Source organism: Mesoplodon mirus (assembly GCF_964341445.2).
Source record: "Mesoplodon mirus genome assembly, chromosome: 17".
NCBI lineage: Eukaryota > Metazoa > Chordata > Mammalia > Artiodactyla > Ziphiidae > Mesoplodon > Mesoplodon mirus.
In genome coordinates, this window is record NC_138993.1 from 5,692,983 (window position 1) to 5,713,537 (window position 20,555).

At 38.2% G+C, this 20,555-nt stretch overlaps 1 protein-coding gene and 1 long non-coding RNA gene across 11 annotated transcripts in view; both read left to right on the plus strand.

The window, feature by feature from the left end:
• The window catches only part of LOC309792796, a 468,580-nt gene that overhangs the window by 274,444 nt on the left and 173,581 nt on the right, over positions 1–20,555 (plus strand). The window lies entirely within an intron of this gene.
• Positions 1–20,555, plus strand: part of PAN3 (poly(A) specific ribonuclease subunit PAN3) — a 118,890-nt gene that overhangs the window by 30,261 nt on the left and 68,074 nt on the right. The gene's annotated exons all lie outside the window — the stretch shown is intronic.

The window sequence follows — 20,555 nt, forward strand, 5'->3', positions numbered from 1 at the left end:
ACTCAAAGGCTAGCTTTTGTATGACTCTGAATCTGAAGTACTTACAAAATAATTTGAATTATATTCCATTTTAATTTGGATTATAATTATTATAGTCTCATTTAAAGAAATTGGTAATTGTATAAAATAGCTCTGTTGACCAAAATTTCAGTTTAGCTGGAAGTAGAATATCTTTCATCCCAAACTTTCTGAGTACATTGATATTTTTATTTTTTTTTTATTTTTATTTTTTTTTATTTTTTTTTTTTTGCTGTACGCGGGCCTCTCACTGTTGTGGCCCCTCCCGTTGCGGAGCACAGGCTCCGGACGCACAGGCTCAGCGGCCATGGCCCACGGGCCCAGCCGCTCCGCGGCATATGGGATCCTCCCAGACCGGGGCACGAACCCGTATCCCCTGCATCGGCAGGCGGACTCTCAATCACTGCGCCACCAGGGAGGCCCGATATTTTTAAAATATATTTCTAGCCAAAAGCCTATAACCACACATACACATATCACACACAGAAAAGGTATAACAGAGTCAACAACTTGGTTTTATTTCTGTCAGCAACTTTGTATTACGAGGGGGTTCCACAGTATTTTGGTCTGTTTAGTGTTAATGCCATAGCAGTATCTGTGTTACCTTGGGCACAGAAATAAAGAAGTTGTTCCCAAAATACTGCAAAACATGTTACTTGTCTCAACTGAAAATTTCATAGTATTTTTCTAAATATAAGGAAAAATAGGGAAATGGAGGGGGGTGGTCCACATATTCAAATACTTAAAATTTCCTTGGAAAGTTTGGGATATGTCCATTATGAATAAGAATTCATAATGGACATATCCTTTATGAAGGATGTTTACTGAATTTTTCTTTTTGAGATCAGGAGAGAGGTTTGATGTGGATTGTTAGAATTATTTTTCAGTTTTAAAAAGAAAGTCTGAAAATAAATTGGGCTCCAGTTATCTAAGGACAGATACAGGTGGAAGTGGAAGTGCATGTAGGTTGCAGGGGAAACACGAATGATGCAGAGGTACGGCCACTTGACCGCCCCCCGCTGTCCCCTGTATCTCAGGGGCAGTTTCAAGGTACTTCTCTTTAGCATAGCTTGAAAAAATCATTAGGTTTGTTTAAATAATATATGCTAGGATTATGCTTTATTTTTAATTAAAAAGCTAGTAACAGATTTGCATTCAGTGTGCTAAAGATTGAATTGATGCTATCTGAATCTAATATTTCAAATACTAATATTATTTTGTGTTTCAGATAGTTCAAATAGTTCTTTTTTAAGGATGTAAGGAATGCCTTATTAGCTTGATGTGACGTTGGAGGGGTAAGAATGCCTTACACTATCAGTCATGTGTTGAAGCATTGAAAAATACCCACCCGGTGTCCATTACTGTCTTTGTGGATTCCTAAGTTGGGTACCTGGTATTGTTTATTTAGAGCAAAGAGTATGTCAGTGCAATTTTCTTTTCTATTGGGGTTTTTATCTTTTTGTTGTATGAGGAAAGTAACTTATATAAGTCAATTCTGTACCTATGCTTTTTAGTTTTGTATTATGTTTACCTTCAAATATTTTAAAGATTTTTCACATATAAAAATTTTAAAGGATTGTGTAGCCAGATATATTAATCTTTCCTGTTTCATTTGTTTCCTTTCCTTTAAAGCTTAGGTCTTCTCAATCCTAAGGTTAGAAAAATATTTATCTATATTTTATTTTAGTGATTATAGCTATGTTTCTTAAGTGGTTACCTTGTGCCACGCACTGTGCTAAGCTCTTTACATGTATTGTCTCTTTTGGTCTCTTATGGGACGGTTGTTATTGTTAAATGAAGAAACATCTTCAGAGAAGCTAAGTAACTTTAAGGTTAAATGGTAGTCGGTGGAGGAGCAGAATTTTGAACCCATGTTTGTCAGGCTTCAGAATCTCTTCACTTCTGTGTAACATAGTTCTAGTTGTACCAGAGTTATGATCGATGTAATTGTCTAAATGGTTAACTGAACTTCTGTAGGACAGCTTTTTTTGAGGATGAGAATGGGTACGTAGTTTTCCAGACATGGTCTGTAGCTTATGCATAGCAGTATTTGTAAGGTCAGTCTTTTTTCTTCATGATTCATCTTTTTTATTTTCTCAGTGATATTTAACTGCCTTTCTTTCTGGAACTTTCAATATTTGTATACACTGATTTCTTTATCTTGACCTAACATCTTTTTGGAAAACAAATTTTGGAAAAACAAGTTTTTCCACTTCTGAAAACAAAACAAAAAACCCCAAGCAAACAACTAACTAACAAAAACCTTAAAACAACAACAGAAACTTTCTCTGAAAGTTTCTACCTGGATCATTCATGATTGCATTTATTCTCTTCAGTGCTGGATTTCTTTCAAGAGCCCTATGATTCCCAGCCTTTTAGTACTTAATAATCTTTTTATTTATTTTCTACCAAGAATCTTGTGATATGGAAGAGTCTGTCTACTGAACACAGGACATTTGTAAAACAGTAATTCATGCTTTCATTCTAAAATATATAATATGCTAATTAGAGAATAAAAGAAATTTAATATTTTTCTTATATTGTGGAGGTAGCTTGGTGGAGGCTAAATTTATTTTTCATATGGCTGTTTGAAATGTTGATCATACCCATCTGGTCTCCATTACTACTTCTGTGGAGTTCCCACTTGGGGACCCTTGAAATAGATTCTAGTCTTTTCTCTGATTTCTTTTTTTTATTTTTTATTTTATTTTATTTTATTTTTTTATTAGTTTCTGCTTTATAACAAAGTGAATCAGTCATACATATACATCTGTTCCCACATCCCTTCCCTCATGCATCTCCCTCCCTCCCACCCTCCCCATCCCACCCCTCCAGGCGGTCACAAAGCACCGAGCTGATCTCCCTGTGCTCTGCGGCTGCTTCCCACTATCTATCTACCTTACGTTTGGTAGCGTATATATGTCCATGCCTCTCTTTCGCTTTGTCACAGCTTACCCTTCCCCCTCCCCATATCCTCAAGTCCATTCTCAAGTAGGTCTGTGTCTTTATTCCCGTTTTACCCCTAGGTTCTTCATGACATTTTTTTTTTTTAAATTCCGTATATGTGTGTTAGCATACGGTATTTGTCTTTCTCTTTCTGACTTACTTCACTCTGTATGACAGACTCTAGGTCTATCCACCTCATTACAAATAGCTCAGTTTTCTCTGATTTCTTTACAACCCATTTATTCCTTCAGTGCTTAGAGTTTGGTGTTATCAAAAATTTTGCTGGAATCAAATCCCAAAGCTTGTCAGAGGTCTCCTGAATCACCAAAGTTGTATCCAGTACTTAATACTGCTGACCACTTTTTTATTTGAAGCTCTTTCCTCATGCATTCTTGTTTGTTTGTTTGCTTGCCTATTTATTTATTTATTTATTATTGGCTGTGTTGTGTCTTCATTGCTGCACGCGGGCTTTCTCTAGTTGCGGCGAGTGGGGGCTACTCTTTGTTGAGGTGCGTGGGCTTCTCATTGCAGTAGCTTCTCTTGTTGCAGAGCACGGGCTCTAGGCACGTGGGCTTCAGCAGTTGTGGCACACGGGCTTAGTAGTTGTGGCTTGCGGACTTTAGAGCACAGGCTCAGTAGTTGTGGCACATGGGCTTAGTTGCTCCGCGGCATGTGAGATCTTCCCGGACCAGGGCTCAAACCCGTGTCCCCTGTGTTGGCAGGCGGATTCTTAACCACGGCGCCACCAGGGAAGTCCCCACCATGCATTCTTGACTCTGTTTCATCCCTGCTGTTTGTGAGCTCCTGTTCTTGGTTCACTTGTTCTTTGCTTTCCTGTGTATGCCTAAGATTCTTAAATTTTTATTTCTCTTAGAACTGTCTTCTCAGTTCAAGACCCAAATCTTTCATGCCTTCTGGTATCTTTGCATGTAGATGTATATCCCTCTATCACTACAAATTTGGCAAGTCTAGAACTCAGTGTATTTTTCTCTTCTCCAAATCTACTGCTTCTTTTATATTCTCTTTATATTCCTTCTTTAGTTAATGGCTTTATCATCTTCCCAGTTACTGAGAGTACATAGCTTCATTTCTTCCCTGTCTTCTCCCATATTCTACCATTTATTATGAAAAGGAAACTACTGAGGTTTGACTACCCATTAATTGAAAGATGATACATTGGACAATTTACATTTGCCATCATATTAAGGCTTTACCACAATAGTGACATATTATCCCCATTTGAAAACTATGGAAATTGCAATTTAGACAAGGCTTATTGTTCGTAAGTGATAGAGCTGGGATTCTAGCCCAGATCTATTAAGTTTTATATCCTGAGATTTTCCTGCTATATTGTCTGCCTCTAATCCTCATTCTTTAAAATTCCACGGTATCTTTTTATCCTTTCCTTTCCTTTCCTTTTTCTTTCTTTTTGTTTTTAAACATAACTGACATGTATACCCTCAGTGTATCTTCTGAATAATTTTTGTCAAATTCCTTCAGGATCTGTTCAGCCTTTCTAGGGCTATCTCTCTTTAACTGTCCACATGTACTAAATTCTAATCATATGGAATCTTTCATACCTCATATAATATGAAATACATTGTCAGTTCTCTGTACCTTTTTATCTCTGTACCATTGTTAATTGAGCCTAAAAAAACTTTCTTCCCTTTTCCTTTTTTTTAAAATTTATTTTTATTTAATTTTTTTTTTTTTTTTGGCTGCGTTGGGTCTTCGTTGCAGCATGTGGGTTTTCTCTAGTTGTGGCGAGCGGGGGCTACTGTTCTCTGCGGTGCACGGGCTTCTCATTGCTGTGGCTTCTCCTGTGGCGGAGCACAGCCTCTAAGCACGCGGGCTTCAGTAGTTGTGGCTCGCAAGCTCTAGAGTACAGCAGGCTCAGTAGTTGTGGCGCACGGGCTTAGTTGCTCCGCAGCATGTGGGATCTTCCTGGACCAGGGCTCGAACCCGTGTCCCCTGCATTGGCAGGTGGATTCTTAACCACTGCGCCACCAGGGAAGTCCCCCCTTTCCTTTGAGAGTAGCTCAAATGCTACCTTTTCTGTAAATACCTGCTCAAACACCTCAAAGAAAAAAAAGTTTTGTTTTTTTTTTTTTTACTCTTTTCACAATACTTAATGTTATTTCATTATGTCTTATATTGGTTGTTTACCTGTTTGTCTTTTCCAACTGAATTGTAAATATGTGTGACTAGGCATGTATTGTTTATTTTTGTACCCTTAAGGTATTTTGCTTCTCTCTAAATGTCATTGTTTAATTTTATTTTCTTAGGCAATATGTGAAATTTGTGGTAGTTTATTTTAAGAATTTTATATATTTTGAAAAATTGATCATAGGTTGTCTGGGATTTATAGCCATCATATATTACTGTTGTTTAGTTTAATTATCACAATTGATTTAGAAATAGGGTGGTGATTTCTTTTGAAATGTTAGAGGATCTTCTCTTTTTCTTTTTTAATTCAGAATTTAACATTGTAGAAATATTCTTGATATTTTTCGGTCTTCTGAGCCTGGTACTACTAGTCTTACTTCTTGACAGTGTTATTATGTGACAAAGCTCCTCTGTTTTGTATTTTTCTCATGGTCTCAGTCTAAACACCAAGCAGGTGGTAGATGGAAGGTCACCTGAAACTCTGCTTCAGCAGTTCTTTATTTCACTGAAGTGCAAGTTCACTTTCATCTTTCCTTAGTCTCTGCCCAGATGATTGCCCATTCCTCTGCCTGACCAATCTGCATGTGAATTCGAGATTTTACATTGGTTCTATGATTACGGTTCAAATGCCGTTCAGGATTGAACTATTTTATCACCTACCTTTTAGAATTACTCTGAGGATTCAAATTTCTGTTTGAATCTGTTATTTGTATAGTAGATATTAAATAAATGTCCATTCCTCCAGTTTGACCTCATCCCTCCTAAACTTGGTTTTTGTTTCTGTTTATTTAGGGTGCTGTCAGTTATTTATATTCAGATGTGCATGGCATTGTGGTATATATGGAAAGAGGCAGTGACATTAAGTGTCTCTTAGGGGCTCTCATTTTAATGCTGACTCATTTGAATAGTTTAAAAAATTACTTTAAAAATGCTTTTTTTGAAGGGATAACAATGTGTTCCCATCCTTCATGTAACAATCAGATGTCAACTTGAATGAAAGGATGGGAAATGCATGGTTTTATAAACTTCTCAGAGTATTGCAGGTTAAGATGTACCTAAAAGTAATGACATGTTACATAAAGTCTTATTTATATATAAATGTATATATATATAAAAGACTTTATGTAACATGTAAGTCTCATTTTGTCTTAGACCTTTGGAAATAGTAGTTATGAATCATAAATTATTAGTATTACTGTTGTTTTAGTTTACCCCCAGAGTGATGTAAATGAATGATAACTGTTGGACTGTTGGGTGTATTAGGAGATTCATACTTGTTGACATCTCTTTTGATGGTGTTTTTCCCCTTGTGGTCTGATTAAATGGCATTTCTTATAAGTATTTAATTTGTAAGAATGCTCACATTAAAATCTTTGGGCCCACAAATTCTGCTGTGAATTCTAGTTGCTTGTTACTGTTACTTTTAAGATCCCAGGGAGGTTTTGGAAACTCACTGGATATGCTTCAGTCTTTAGTTACTTCCTGAATTTTGGTGTTATTTCAGGAGATTTCTGGTCTCTATGCCCCAGGAAATGAGATCCTTTGGGCTTTAGATGGAGCGGATTGGAATTTATAAGAGTGACGCTTCAGTCCATCTACTCAGAGTTCCTCAGGACTTTGAAAAGTTATAGAACTGTGGGGCAGCTAAAATGATATTACTATGTAAGTTCTGATTTCTCACCCACAGCCCATCCCAGATCCTCTTCTTTTCTCCTCTTCTCTGCAGCTGCTATTCTAAACCTTTACCATTGACCTCAGACCTGTTCATCCCCTCTGTCACTTTTGAGTAGTGACTTGTGTTCTTCAGAAGAGGGAAAAAAGAGGTCATTGAGAATGAATTGCTTCATATGTTGGCTTTCTAACTATGTACCACATTTTCACTTACACCCTTTCTCACTATTTTTCCTTTGGTTGCAGACAAACAGGTGTTCCTTTACTATATCCTTCAGAACCTGTCTTTAGTCCCTCTAGCAATTTATTTCATTATTTATCCCTTTTCAGTTTTAAACAGTCTCTGCCTTGACATTGATGTCTTCTTCCTAGCTTGGTCTTCCAGTACCAAGGAGTGCTACATGAGGAAATATTCTGTGGTCAGTACATTTGGGAAACTGTGTGATACAATTTGAGAAGTGCTTCCTACTTGTTGCTACTTTTTCACCTTTCATTCATCCCCTAATTCCCAGCGTTTTACCTTTCGCTTTCACCACTCTATTGGGACTCTTTTTCGGTAAGCTTACCTAACTACCAAAAGTCACAATTCTTACTTGACCTCTACTGCGTTTGACATTGTCGTCCATTCCTCTTTCCTTGAAACTATTGTTCTAGCTCTGAGACTGTTCTTTATTAGTCTCTTTCAGGGACCTCGTGTCCCTTGCCGTGCCCTCAGGAACTCTCCCAAGCTCTGTCCTTGACTCTTCTGTCTTTGCACGCAGTGCCCCTAGGTGATCTCACTTATCTTCATTACTTCAGCTACTCCCTAGTCACATTTGACTCCCAGATATATATATACATATATACACACACACACACACACTACCTGCTTCTGAGCATCTTCATCTATATGGCGTAAGACTTTAAAAACTCAGTGTGTCTAAAATGAATACTATATCTTTTCCTTCAAACCTGTTCTTTCACTCACACACATCTGTACACACTTATTCACAGCTATATGCCCACTCTCTGTCTTGGTTATTGATATCACCCAGTTGTGAGTTCTTCTTCATTCTTCCATCTTCCATATCTGCCACATTCTTTGGCCACTAAGATCTGTGATTGTGCTACTTCGGAATTCTCTTCACTTTTTTTTTTTTTTTGCGGTGCGTGGGCCTCTCACTGCTGTGGCCTCTCCCGTTGTGGAGCACAGGCTCCGGACACGCAGGCCCAGCGGCCATGGCTCACGGGCCCAGCCGCTCCGTGGCATGTGGGATCCTCCCGGACCAGGTCACGAACCTGTGTCCCCTGCATCGGTAGGCGGACTCTCAACCACTGCGCCACCAGGGAAGCCCTCTCTTCACTTTTAATGTTACCAAAGTACAGTTTAGGCTCACCTCCACTTCTTACCTGGACTATTACTATTGTAGTCTCTTACCTGGTTTCCTGCTTCTGGTCTTTTCATTCACACCACTACTTGGTTGATTTCTCATCTTTGTCATCTGTTCTCTGTCATTAGAATACACTCCAAGTCTCTTAGAGAGGCACCTTGGATGCCTGCTGCTGCAGACCTGCTGAACAATTTGCAGCACGAGGAAGAGTAGCGTGCTCTTCCTGCCTCTGCCTTTGAACACTCTCTTTGCTTGCTGTGCCCTTCTCTCTGCCTTGACTCAGCAAACTTGTCTTTTAGGATTCGATTCAAGCATATGGTCTTATGACCTAATTAGACAGCTTTAAGCATTTGTTCACTTTTCTGTAGCACTTCACATTGCTGTAATTAATGTGTATATAACTTACAGGCTAGCAGTGAATGGCACACTATAGGTAGTTAATATTTTTTTTTGATACATGGATGTTCTGAGCTCTTGGGAGTGTGGAATAGGGTTCAGGGTACATTCTGTACCTGTGAAATGCCAGCCTGTGAACTTCTAGAACGTAGTGCCTATGTGTCAAATATTGTGTTCTCCACAGTGCCTAGAACAGTGCCCAGCACATTGTCTTTTATTATTAGCTATTCAACTAGTTGAATGAATTAACCTGGATTAATGATTATCTGGTGAGATGAGTATTTGGCCAACTTTAGTCCTGAATTTAAGTTTTGTACATTTTCTTAAGTTTTCCTTTGGTATAGTTTCATGATGTAAAATATCATTATGGAAAAATGTTTGAAAAATCTTAATATATGTTAAATTTTGTGGTTAAATGTGGCAGGATTCTTGGTTAGAGAGAATGCCTCCAAGTAAATATTACTATGCAACATGACAAATAGATTTTACTGATATATAGTTATGGATAGAAGATGTACATAGGTATACAAGATAGTTATAGCTGTGTAAAGTAATCATTGCCTCTCTGGAATGTGGTGATGGCCTTGCTGTCTCCTGGACTACTCGTTAACTGACCTAAATGGATATTTTTGCTTCTTTTAGGGAGAGTAATATTTCTTCCCAACTTTATTGAGATACTGGGTTGGCCAAAAAATTCATTTTGGGTTTTTGCTTAACATCTTACAGAAAAACGAATTTTTTGGCCAACCCAATAATTGACACATAAATAGGAAGAGTAATATTAAGAATTAACGAATACCTCTGTGATGGTTAATGATTACTGTTATTGGAGAACTTTGACATGTGAATAACTTTTAATGGAAGAGCAAGCATTTCATCTGTTTTTTTTTTAATTTATTTATTTTATTTTTGGCTGCGTTGGGTCTTCGTTGCTGCGCACGGGCTTTCTCTGGTTGCGGCGAGCAGGGGCTAGTCTTCGTTGCTGTGCGCGGGCTTCTCATTGCAGTGGCTTCTCATTGTGGAGCACAGGCTCTAGGGCACGCGAGCTTCAGTAGTTGTGGCCCACAGGCTCAGTTTTTGTGGCTCGCAGGCCCTAGAGCGCAGGCTCAGTAGTTGTGGCGCACGGGCTTAGTTGCTCCGCAGCATGTGGATCTTCCCGGACCAGGGCTTGAACCCGTGTCCCCTGCATTGGCAGGTGGATTCTTAACCACTGTGCCACCAGGGAAGCCCCTCTGTTTTTGTTTTTAAATGCCTTCTATCCTCCAGATTCAGATTTTGCTTTTTTATATACATTGGTCCTACTCGTCTCAATTTGAATATTGCATATTCTCTGTGAATTCTTAATACCACTCCATTCAGTGATGATGATATGCAAAGAAAAGGGAGTAGTGTAAGTGGCTTCATAATTTACAAATCTTAACAAACTTTCTTAAAACTTTTTGTAAAAGTTACATATGCTTATTGAAAAAAATTCACATACTACAGAGAAGTACAAAGGAGGAAGCAAAAATGTCCCATTTCCTCACCTAGAGATAGAATCTTCTTTTAGCACTTCAGTGAGCATCTTTAGTTAGAATCCTTTTTACACACTGGTGCACATGCACGTACACACATTCTCCCTCTGCCTCCCTCCCTGCCCAACCCGTTCTCTTAGGCATATGCACACCATTTTACAAAAAGCAATTTAGTATAATTGCTGTATTGTAGCCTAATTTTACTTTATTTTTTCTCAATAGTGGTATCGGCCTCTTTTCATGGTAAATAAAAATATATCAATTCACATGATTTTTTAATAGCTGCACCCTATTGTATATACCATAATCCACATAACCAGATCCTTATTGATAGATATTTTAGTTATCCCTCCCCCCCACCACTTTAAAAAGTCATTTTAGGGCTTCCCTGGTGGCGCAGTGGTTGAGAGTCCGCCTGCCGATGCAGGGGACGCCGGTTCGTGCCCCGGTCCAGGAGGATCCCACGTGCCGCGGAGCGGCTGGACCCGTGAGCCATGGCCGCTGAGCCTGCGCGTCCGGAGCCTGTGCTCCGCAACGGGAGAGGCCACAACAGTGAGAGGCCCGCGTACCGCAAAAAAAAAAAAAAGTCATTTAAAAAAACTGTGCTAAATGGAATCTTTTCTACTTGGGTGATTTTCTTCTTAGCCTAAATTCCTAGATGTAGGAATACTAGGTCAAAGGATATGCTTGTTTTTCATTTTGATACATAGTATCAAACTATTCTCAAGAATAGTGTTACCCATTTCTGACAAACTTTATGAAAGATGAACTAATGAGCATCTTTGGAAGTTAATGTGCTTATAGTTTCACACTCTTATATAGAGAGAATGACTTTAAGCTGAGTTCATAGAAATTTTTTTGTTTAACTCTACCATAACATAAAGCTTATTCCTAATTGATTTTCATCTGGCAGGTTCTGACATACACATGCCACTTTGCCCTTAAGATAGTCAGATTATTAGTAGGAGAACTTCTATTTAAAAGAACAATGGTGTGAATCTCTTGTAAACAGTAGTAGTCAACTTTCCTTCACTGTCCCCACCAATTTGAATCTGATTTATTTAAAGAATCATATTTCCTCTATTGGGTTGTTTTATCAGAAGGCCCAGTTTACTTCAGAAAATTTGTAAATTGTGATATTAGACTCATTTCACAATAGTAGTCGTGTTTTTTGTTGTTGTTGTTTTGGGTTTTTTTTAGTAGTAGTGTTATATGTTAACTTTTATAAGATGAAACTTGACTGGTCTTAAAATATTAAGTTTCTGAATAGCCCAGAAGTTGAGTATATTGTGATAAATTTTAAATTGACCGTATTTGGATATGCTTGAAATCTGGAGAAATAACAACCCATTAAGGCAAAAAAAAAAAAAAAAAACAAACATGTAGAAATATGAATTTGGAGGTTCTGGTTAGCCATTTGACTTCTCCTTTCTGTCTCACCCTGTTCCTCTTTATTCTGTGTTATTCATGAACACTGAAGATGAGTAAAAATCGCTCTGAATAGTGCTGCTCTTTATGTCTGTAAGTCTCATCTTTTTATGCCTTTTTAGATAATTTTATCAAGGCAAAATTCTTGCCTGTTCCTGCCTTTCTCCTTCATTATCAGTATCCTCTCTTCCACCTTTCCAAATAATTCACTGCTCTCTGCCCTTGCCAAGACGCAGACACACACAGACATACATACAACCCTCTACCTTGAGCATGAATCTTTTGAATTAGTCCAAAACTAGGCCCCTTTGTCACTCTAAAGAGAGAAGAATAGTAGTGAAGATGGGAGATTGGAGTCATACGTTCTGGAAAAAAGTAGATATGGCTAAAGTTAGTATCCACATTTTATCTCTCTCTCTTTTTTAATGACTTAATTCAGTCAAGGACAGTGGAGACTTGACCTGATCAGTCTTTGGATTTCAGCAATTAAGTCATTAAATAAAACTTTCCTTCTCTTCCCATTTTCCTCTCCTTTTTCTCCTCCTCCTTCTCTTTTTCTGCTTCTCTCTCTTTCTTTTATCCTGGCTGAAAGTAGAAGATGGATTTGACTTGTGCAAGACTTGAGTCGAGTTGGTCTGTTGGGATGATGGTAGCCTAGTCTAGGGCACTGACAATGACATGAGTAGAAGTAGTTGAATTTGAGAAATATTTAGGATGTAGAATAGACTCCATGACTTGATGCTGACTTGATGCTTCAAAGATAACTGCATTATTAGAAAGATAGTTGTGACATAATTTATCTGTTCAGGAAAGAGATTGTATAGAAAGCACAACAAAACTTGAAAAACCAGCTTTATAGGGAAGTAATTGATTTGCTCATAAATAGTTTGAATTAATAGTTGCAAAACACCTCTTTACTAGTGGGTGTCTGATCTAGCCAAAACAAGGAGTTGGTTAAATTTTATATATTTATAACTTAAGCTCAAATTAGGAATACCTTATGTTTGGAAAACATCACCACGAAATTCGTCTTCTGGCCAAGATGGAAGAACAGGGATTAGACTTACCCTCCCTCCAGAAACAGCTAAAAAACTGACCAAAATATATGAAACAAGTTTTCAAGACATTAGATATCAGGCTGTGAAAGACAATGATCCCTGATAGATGGGAAACAAATGAGGTGAGCTCCCCATGATTACCTTAGCTCACTGTTCGGTGGGGGGAGTTTCTGAGCCTGGTGCCTGGAGTGGGAACTCGGGTGGAGCCTAGTGATCTATCTAATTAGGGAGACCAAACTGGAAGTTTACAGAGGCCAAGCCGGATATAGCTCACAAAAAAAGTACTGGAGAGGAGAGAGCTCATACATAGAACTTTGGACACTTACAGAGATTCTCCTTGCATCTTCAGCTGAGTACTTATCAGAGGCTATGAGTGAGGAGGTCACTTGAACTGGAAAAAGAGATTCCTGAGAAGATTACAGGAAGTAATTCTCAGAGCTCACACAAGGCCAAGAATAGTTCCTATTCCCACAAGCCAACATGGAAAGCATCATAATTCATGAAGCATTAAGTAGGGTGATGGGAAGTCTTTTGCCTCCGTAGTGGGTCCAGATTAGCCTTAGAATAAATGCTGCCCTAGTCTTAACTAATAAAGCTTAAAAGCAAGACCTGAAAGAATCAGACTAATTTTTAATCAGTTTAATGACAATGGAGAACAAAGCTCAAGAACATTTATAGCAATAAAAATATATCTAGGACTTCCCTGGTGGCACAGTGGTTAACAATCTGCCTACCAAGGCAGGAGATACAGGTTCAAGCCCTGGTCCAGGAAGATCCCACGTGCTGCGGAGCACCGAAGCCCGTGTGCCACAACTACTGAGCCTGCTCTCTAGAGCCTGTGCTCCACAAGAGAAGCCACCGCAGTGAGAAGCCTGAGCACTGCAACAAAGAATAGCCCCCACTCGCCGCAGCTAGAGAAAGCCTATGTGCAGCAGCGAAGACCCAACGCAGCCAAAAATAAATAAAAAGTAAATAAAGTTATTAAAAATAAAAAAAAAACACAAGGCATTCTTAAATATATATATATATATATCTCCAGCACCCAAAAAGATGAAAGTGACGATATTTGGCATTTGATCAAAAATTACCAGCCATGCAAAGAAGTAGGAAAATATGACCCATAAGGAGAAGAAATGTAATCAATTATAATACATAAATAGGGGGCCTCCCTGGTGGCGCAGTGGTTGAGAGTCCGCCTGCCGATGCAGGGGATACGGGTTCGTGCCCCGGTCTGGGAGGATCCCATATGCCGCAGAGCGGCTGGGGCCGTGAGCCACGGCCGCTGGGCCTGCGCATCCGGAGCCTGTGCTCCGCAACGGGAGAGGCCACAACAGTGAGAGGCCCGCATACCGCAAAAAGAAAAAAAAAAAAATAATAATAATAATAATAATACATAAATAGTATACAAGAACATCAAAAGAGTTATTATAACAATATTCCATGTGTTCAGGAAACTAGGGGAAAGATTAAACATGTTAGTGTAGACAAGGAAGACCTATTAAAAAATCCAAATCAAACTTCTAAAATTTAAAACTACTTTGTCTGAAATGAAAAGTATTGGATGGGATTAATGACAGATTAGACATTGCATCAGAAAAGATTAGTGGACTTGAAGACATAGTGATAGAAACTATCCAAAAAATAGAGAAAAAGTGAGCCATGGGATAACTTGAAGCAGCCTAACACACTTGTATTTTTAGTCACTGAAGCAGGGTGGGGGAAGGGCACACAGAAAAAGTATTTTAAGAAACAGTGGGCAAATATCTTCCAAATTGGATGAAAACTGTAAGCCCCACAGATCCAGGAGCTCAATGAAAACAAGCACGAAGGAAACATGGCGGGGAAAAAACTGCACCAAGGCACACCAGATAAACAGCCTGAGGGAAAAATATTCATTTTTGAGGAACGAAGATGTAAGTGATAGCATATTTCTTGTTGGAAACAGTACAAGCCAGAGGCAGTGTAACAATAACTTTAAAATATAGGAAGAGAAAAAAAATGTCAACTTAGAATTCCGTTCTTTGGAAAAATGCAAGAATGTAATCCATTGAGTGTGTTTAAAGACTTGTGAAATTTTGAATAAAATGTGCAGTTTAGTTAAACTTACTGCACCAGTGTTAATTTTATGGTTTTGAAAATATACTCTAGTTATGTAAGATGATATCTTTGGGGAAAGATGGTGAAGGATACTACTACTTGTGAATTTTAAATTACTTCAAAATTATATATTTTTTAAAAAGCAAAATAAACACCTTTTTAAACATACAAGAGTTGAAAGGATTCACCTGCAGTATATGTGTACTTAATAGATATTAAAGAAAGTACTTCAGGCAGAAGGAAGAAAATACCTTATGGATCTACACAAAGAAATGAAGAACACTGGAAACAGTAACTACATGAGTAAATATAAGAAACCTTCCCCCTTGTTCTGTAAGTCTCTTTGAAAGATAGTTGACTGTTGAAAGCAAAAACGGTGATAGTGTGTTGTTGGGTTTATAGCATATGTAGAAATAAAATATATGATGATAACAGCACAAAGTCTGGGAGGGGAGAAATGGAAGTATAACATTGTGAGTTTGTTACACGCTATCTGAAGTAGTTTAAAATTCAGTGATAGTTGGTGTTATGGACTGAATTGTATCTTCCCCAAAGTCATTAAAAAAAAAAAAAAAGACTGTATATGGAAGTGAGCTTTTAAAGATTTAATTAAGGCTAAATGTGGTTGTAAGGATGGACGCTAATCCAATATGATTGGTGTCCTTAGAAGAAGATGAAGAAATACCAGGGTTGCACACACACACAGAGAAAAGGCCTGTTGCTATGAGGACACAGTAAGGGGATGGCTTTCCGCAAGCCAAGGAGAGAGGCCTCAGGAGAAACCAGCCCTCTTGGCTCGTTGATCTTGGGTTCTCACCTTCTAGAACTGTGAGAAAATATGTTTCCATTGTTTAAGCCAGGGGTCCTCAACCCCTGGGCTGCGGAACCGTATTGGTCTGCCGCCTGTTAGGTCCCGGGCCTCACAGCAGGAGGTGAGCAGCGGACAAGCGAGCGAAGCTTCATCTGCTGCTGCCCATTGCTCACATTACCGCCTGAATCATCCCCCTGCCTCCCCCTGTCTGTGGAAGAATTGTCTTCCACATTACCGGTCCCTGGTGCCAAAAAGTTTGGGGACTGCTGGTTTAAGCCACTCAGTGTGGTATTTTATTATGGCTCTAGCAGACTAAGATAGTCAAGTGATAAGTTAAATATACGTACTGTAAAACCTAAGGTAATCACTACAGTAACGGAACAGAGAGAGTTATAGCTAACAAGCCAAGAGAGGAGGTAAAATGAAAATTTAAAAAATCATTTAATCCCAGAGAAGGCAGAAAACAGAAAAGGAGACCAAAGAACAGGTGGAAGAAATGGAAAATAAGTAACAACATGGTAGATAGATTTAAACCTGAACTTATCACATTAAATATAAGTCCTCTAGACATCCTAATAAAAAGGCAGAGATTTTCAAATTGGATTAAAGAAAAAGAGCAAACGCTAACTATATGAAGCTGACAAGAAACCTGCTTTAAACATAAACACGAAAATAGATTAGAAGTTATACCATGCACTAGTCAAAAGAAAGCTGGCATAGCTATATTCATGTTAGAAAAAGTAGATTTCAGAGCAGAGAATATTACCAGGAATACAGAAGGTCATTTGATAAAGGGGACAGTTCATTAGGAGCATAGATATGCCATTTTTAAATGTTTATGCACCTAAAAACAGTTAAAATATATGAGACAAAAGCTAGTAGAATTGCAAGGAGAAATAGTCGGTGATACGGATTTCAGTACTCCTCTCTCAATAATAGAAGAGGAAGAAAATCAGTAAGGAGATGGGAGGCCTGAGCAGCTCTGGTAGTTTACTCGTAGAGCCCTGTGCCCCACAGCAACCACATGAATACTCTTTTCAAGTTCACATAGAAATTGGTCACCAAGACAGACCAATTCTGGGTCTTGAAAGAAGTCTCAATAAATTTAAAAGGGTACAAGTCATAGAAATATGTTCTCCGACCACAAGAGAATTAAATTAGAAACCAGTAACAGATCTTTGGAGAATCCTCAAGTATTCAGAGACTGAATAACACACTTTTGACTTACTCATGTGTCAAAGAGGGATTAGAAAGGGAGACTTAAAAGTATTTTGAACTGAATGAAAATGAAACATGCCAACAGTTGTGGGATGCCACTAAATCAGTAATCAGAGGGAAATTTGTAGCACTAAATGCCTGTATTAGAAAAGGAGAAAAGTTCCCAAATCAGTGATCTCAGCTTCTATCTTAAGAAACTAGAAAAAGAAGAACAAATTAAACCTAAAGAAAGCATAAGAAGGATGAATCTTAATGATGCAAAGTGAAAGAAGCTAGTAAAGAACCCAGCACCTACATATGTATGTAAGATTCATTTATATTAAATTCTAGAAAATACAGACTAGTGTATAGTGACAAAAAGCTTAGCGGTGGTTGCCTGGAGTCCAAAGCAGTGGAGCAGAGAGGAACAGGAGGGAGGGATTTCATTCAGGCCTGTGGAAACTTCTGGGCATGAGGAATGCAGTCATTTTCTTGATTTGGGTAGTGGTTTCATGGTGGTCTACCTATGTCAAGAGTTATCAAAGCTTACATTTAAATATGTACAGTTTATTATATGTCAATTATATCTAGATAAAGCTGTTCAGAAAAATTTACCAGGTCATTCACGTTCATTCAGAGAGTAGAAAGATTACTGATAGCAGCTTATGAAGCTATTAAGAGGTAAAGCAAGTTGAGCTCATTACAAGGAGCTTTACTAAGGAGGGTATTGTATGGTTTTATGAGGTTACTGTGTGAATTTAAAAAGCCTGACCAATATTCAGGAATAGCAGTGATTCCTCAGTCATTTGTCACATTACCTTAAGACAGCCTTCTTTTTCTTACAGACCTTTTGGCATATTTGCAATGAAATATTACATAATATTTTGTGTTGTGTTTTTATTCAGTATAAACCTCTTCCTGTCATTCTACCTAATTAAAAATTAATGGCTGGGGCCTCCCTGGTGGCGCAGTGGTTGAGAGTCCGCCTGCCGATGCAGGGGATACGGGTTCGTGCCCCGGTCTGGGAGGATCCCATGTGCCGCGGAGCGGCTGGGCCCGTGAGCCATGGCCGCTGAGCCTGTGCGTCCGGAGCCTGTGCTCCGCAACGGGAGAGGCCACAACAGTGAGAGGCCCGCGTACAGCAAAAAAAAAAAAAAAAAAAAAAATTAATGGCTGAACTTTTTATTTTGTTTCACTGTTTATTAAATTAGTCCCTTAATTTATGGCACTAATTTATTGTGTTCTTAATAAGTACTCTTGATTGTAGTGGAGTCCAGCAGAGTATTAAATTCTGAATTAGACTTTAAAAGTAACAGTTTCCAAGAAATAATATGATAGTAGAAAAGCTTAAAGTTGTATTCATCTTGAGCTAGAAACCTCATCAGAAAATTACTTCATTTGTGAAAAAAAAAAACCTTTATCAGTCATTGGTAAAATAGGAAACACTCTATCATTTTGGTTGGTTGGGATGCCTGAATTGAAACATTAATTATTATTTCATTTAAAATATAATGATAATAATTACAACAGTGCTTTTTAAGCTAAAGGCCAGGACTCTTGACTTAGTATATTTCTTTCTGGAGAGTACAGGTAGGAATCATATCCAAATGTTGGGGGATGATGTCGGTTTGAAGAACTCACTAAATAAAATGCACTTGGTTCTTTTGGTTGTGAGAGTTGTGGTGTAAATTTAAGTGTGTGAGAACCTAAAACTCTATTTTTATTGATAACTTCTCACAGAGTGAATGTCTGCTGTTTGACATAAACATTGATTTTCTTCCCAAATGTACATTTAGAGCTGTTTCAGATATGAATGAAAATTAGGACTTAAAGTATGAATAGAGGGCTTCCCTGGTGACACAGTGGTTAAGAATCTGCCTGCCAATGCAGGGGACACGGGTTCGAGCCCTGGTCTGGGAAGATCCCACATGCTGCGGAGCAACTAAGCCCATGCGCCACAACTACTGAGCCTGCGCTCTAGAGCTTGCGAGCCACAACTACTGAAGCCTGCAGGCCTACAGCCCGTGCTTCGCAACAAGAGAAGCCACCACAATGAGAAGCCCACGCACCACAACGAAGACTAGCCCGCGCTCCCCGCAACTAGAGAAAGCCTGTGCACAGCAACAAAGACCCAACGCAGCCCAAAATAAACAAATAAAAATAAATTAAATAAATAAAGTATGAATAGAAATTAGAAATTATGAATAGAAATATAATTATATGTATGTTAGAAAACCCACAAATTTAATATTATAGGAACATATTTAGAGAGTTATGATGGGATTATCTAAGTCACAGGGTGGGAGTAATAAAACTTTGGTGTTCTTTTTCACTATTCCTTTTCTCATTTATTGCATTCTCTTTAGTGTTGTTGAAGTTAGACAAATTTATATAACCCGAGTCCTTGACTCTTCTTTCTAGATGTAACCTTCGCCTCCTAAAGCTAAAATATATTGTTTATTTTCTTTTTCTTTTTTAAAAAACTTAATTTATTTTTGGCTGTGTTGGGTCTTCTTTGCTGTGCATGGGCTTTCTCTAGTTGCGACGAGCAGGGGCTACTCTTGCGGTGCGCAGGCTTCTCGTTGCGGTGGCTTCTCTTGTAGTGGAGCATGGGCTCTAGGCGTGCAGGCTTCAGTAGTTGTGGCTTGTGGGCTCTAGAGCGCAGGCTCAGTAGTTGTGACTCACGGGCTATAGAGCACAGGCTCAGTAGTTGTGACGCATGGACTTAGTTGCTCCGTGGCAAGTGGGATCTTCCCGGACCAGGGCTCGAAGCTGTGTTCTCTGCATTGGCAGGCAGATTCTTAACCACTGTGACAGCAGGGAAGTCCCAATCGTTTATTTTCTGATGAACAGAGATGTCATTTTAATGTGATACTGGTTTTAGTTACCAGTTTCGCCTTATCTATCTCTAAAAAAGTATTCTTTTAACATGTTAAAGGTGTGTGCCTATGCTATTTTGTTGCTTTATAAAACCCTTATATATGTTACAAACCAGTTATATTAAAGTGGTTTTAAGAATGCATCTTTTTATTATAGTTCTTATTTTAACTAATTTTATCATGAGAAAGTATTCTCATTATTATAATTTCTCATTATTTAAGTATTTTTAATAGTTCTCTAATCTGGTTAGAGGAATTTATATTAACGGTTAATAATATTAGCGCTACTCACTTATTCCTAGAATTTGTTTTTTGTGTTATACCTACTATGTGATTCTTTTTTCTGCCATTTAAATTCTTTAACCTTTTCTCTCATCTCAAATAAACTCATCTGAAATAAAACAAACTCTCTAACCACCCAGTCAAGGGAAATGCCTTGCCATCTTAAATCAGGAAAAAAATGGAGGGAGGGGTTTAGGCCCTTCTTTTCACTTCTTAATTAAAATTCATTGCTGGTAGGTTTTTCGGATCTGTGGTTGTTGAGTCCCTAAAAGTTCCAGTTCAGTGTATACATTTTCATAGTTAATTTTAATAACTTCCATCATAATAAATTTGAAGGACCTTTATAATGTGTTATAATGGCATTTTATGTATAATTTATTTGGGGGAGGTAGAATAGATTTCCCCCTCCTTTTTCTCCTTTATAGGATCCCTTAAAAATAGTCTTTCAGACTAATTTAAAATAGATTTGATTTAGAGAAACTCCGCTTTGAAATCAAAAGTCTCTTATTCAAGGTAAATGTAAGGTATAAATGAAATGGAAACTGGGTGATACTTGTTTCTCCGGATTAGATTAGATTAATTTCTTTGTCTAAATTTGCTGTCTCTTAGTAATGTTGTAATCCTGAAGTCTCCATCTTTCCTAGGCGTTTTGAACTCTTTTACCAAGTTATCTGATTGCGTTTTGAATTCTTTTACCAAGTTATCTGATTGATTTTATCTTG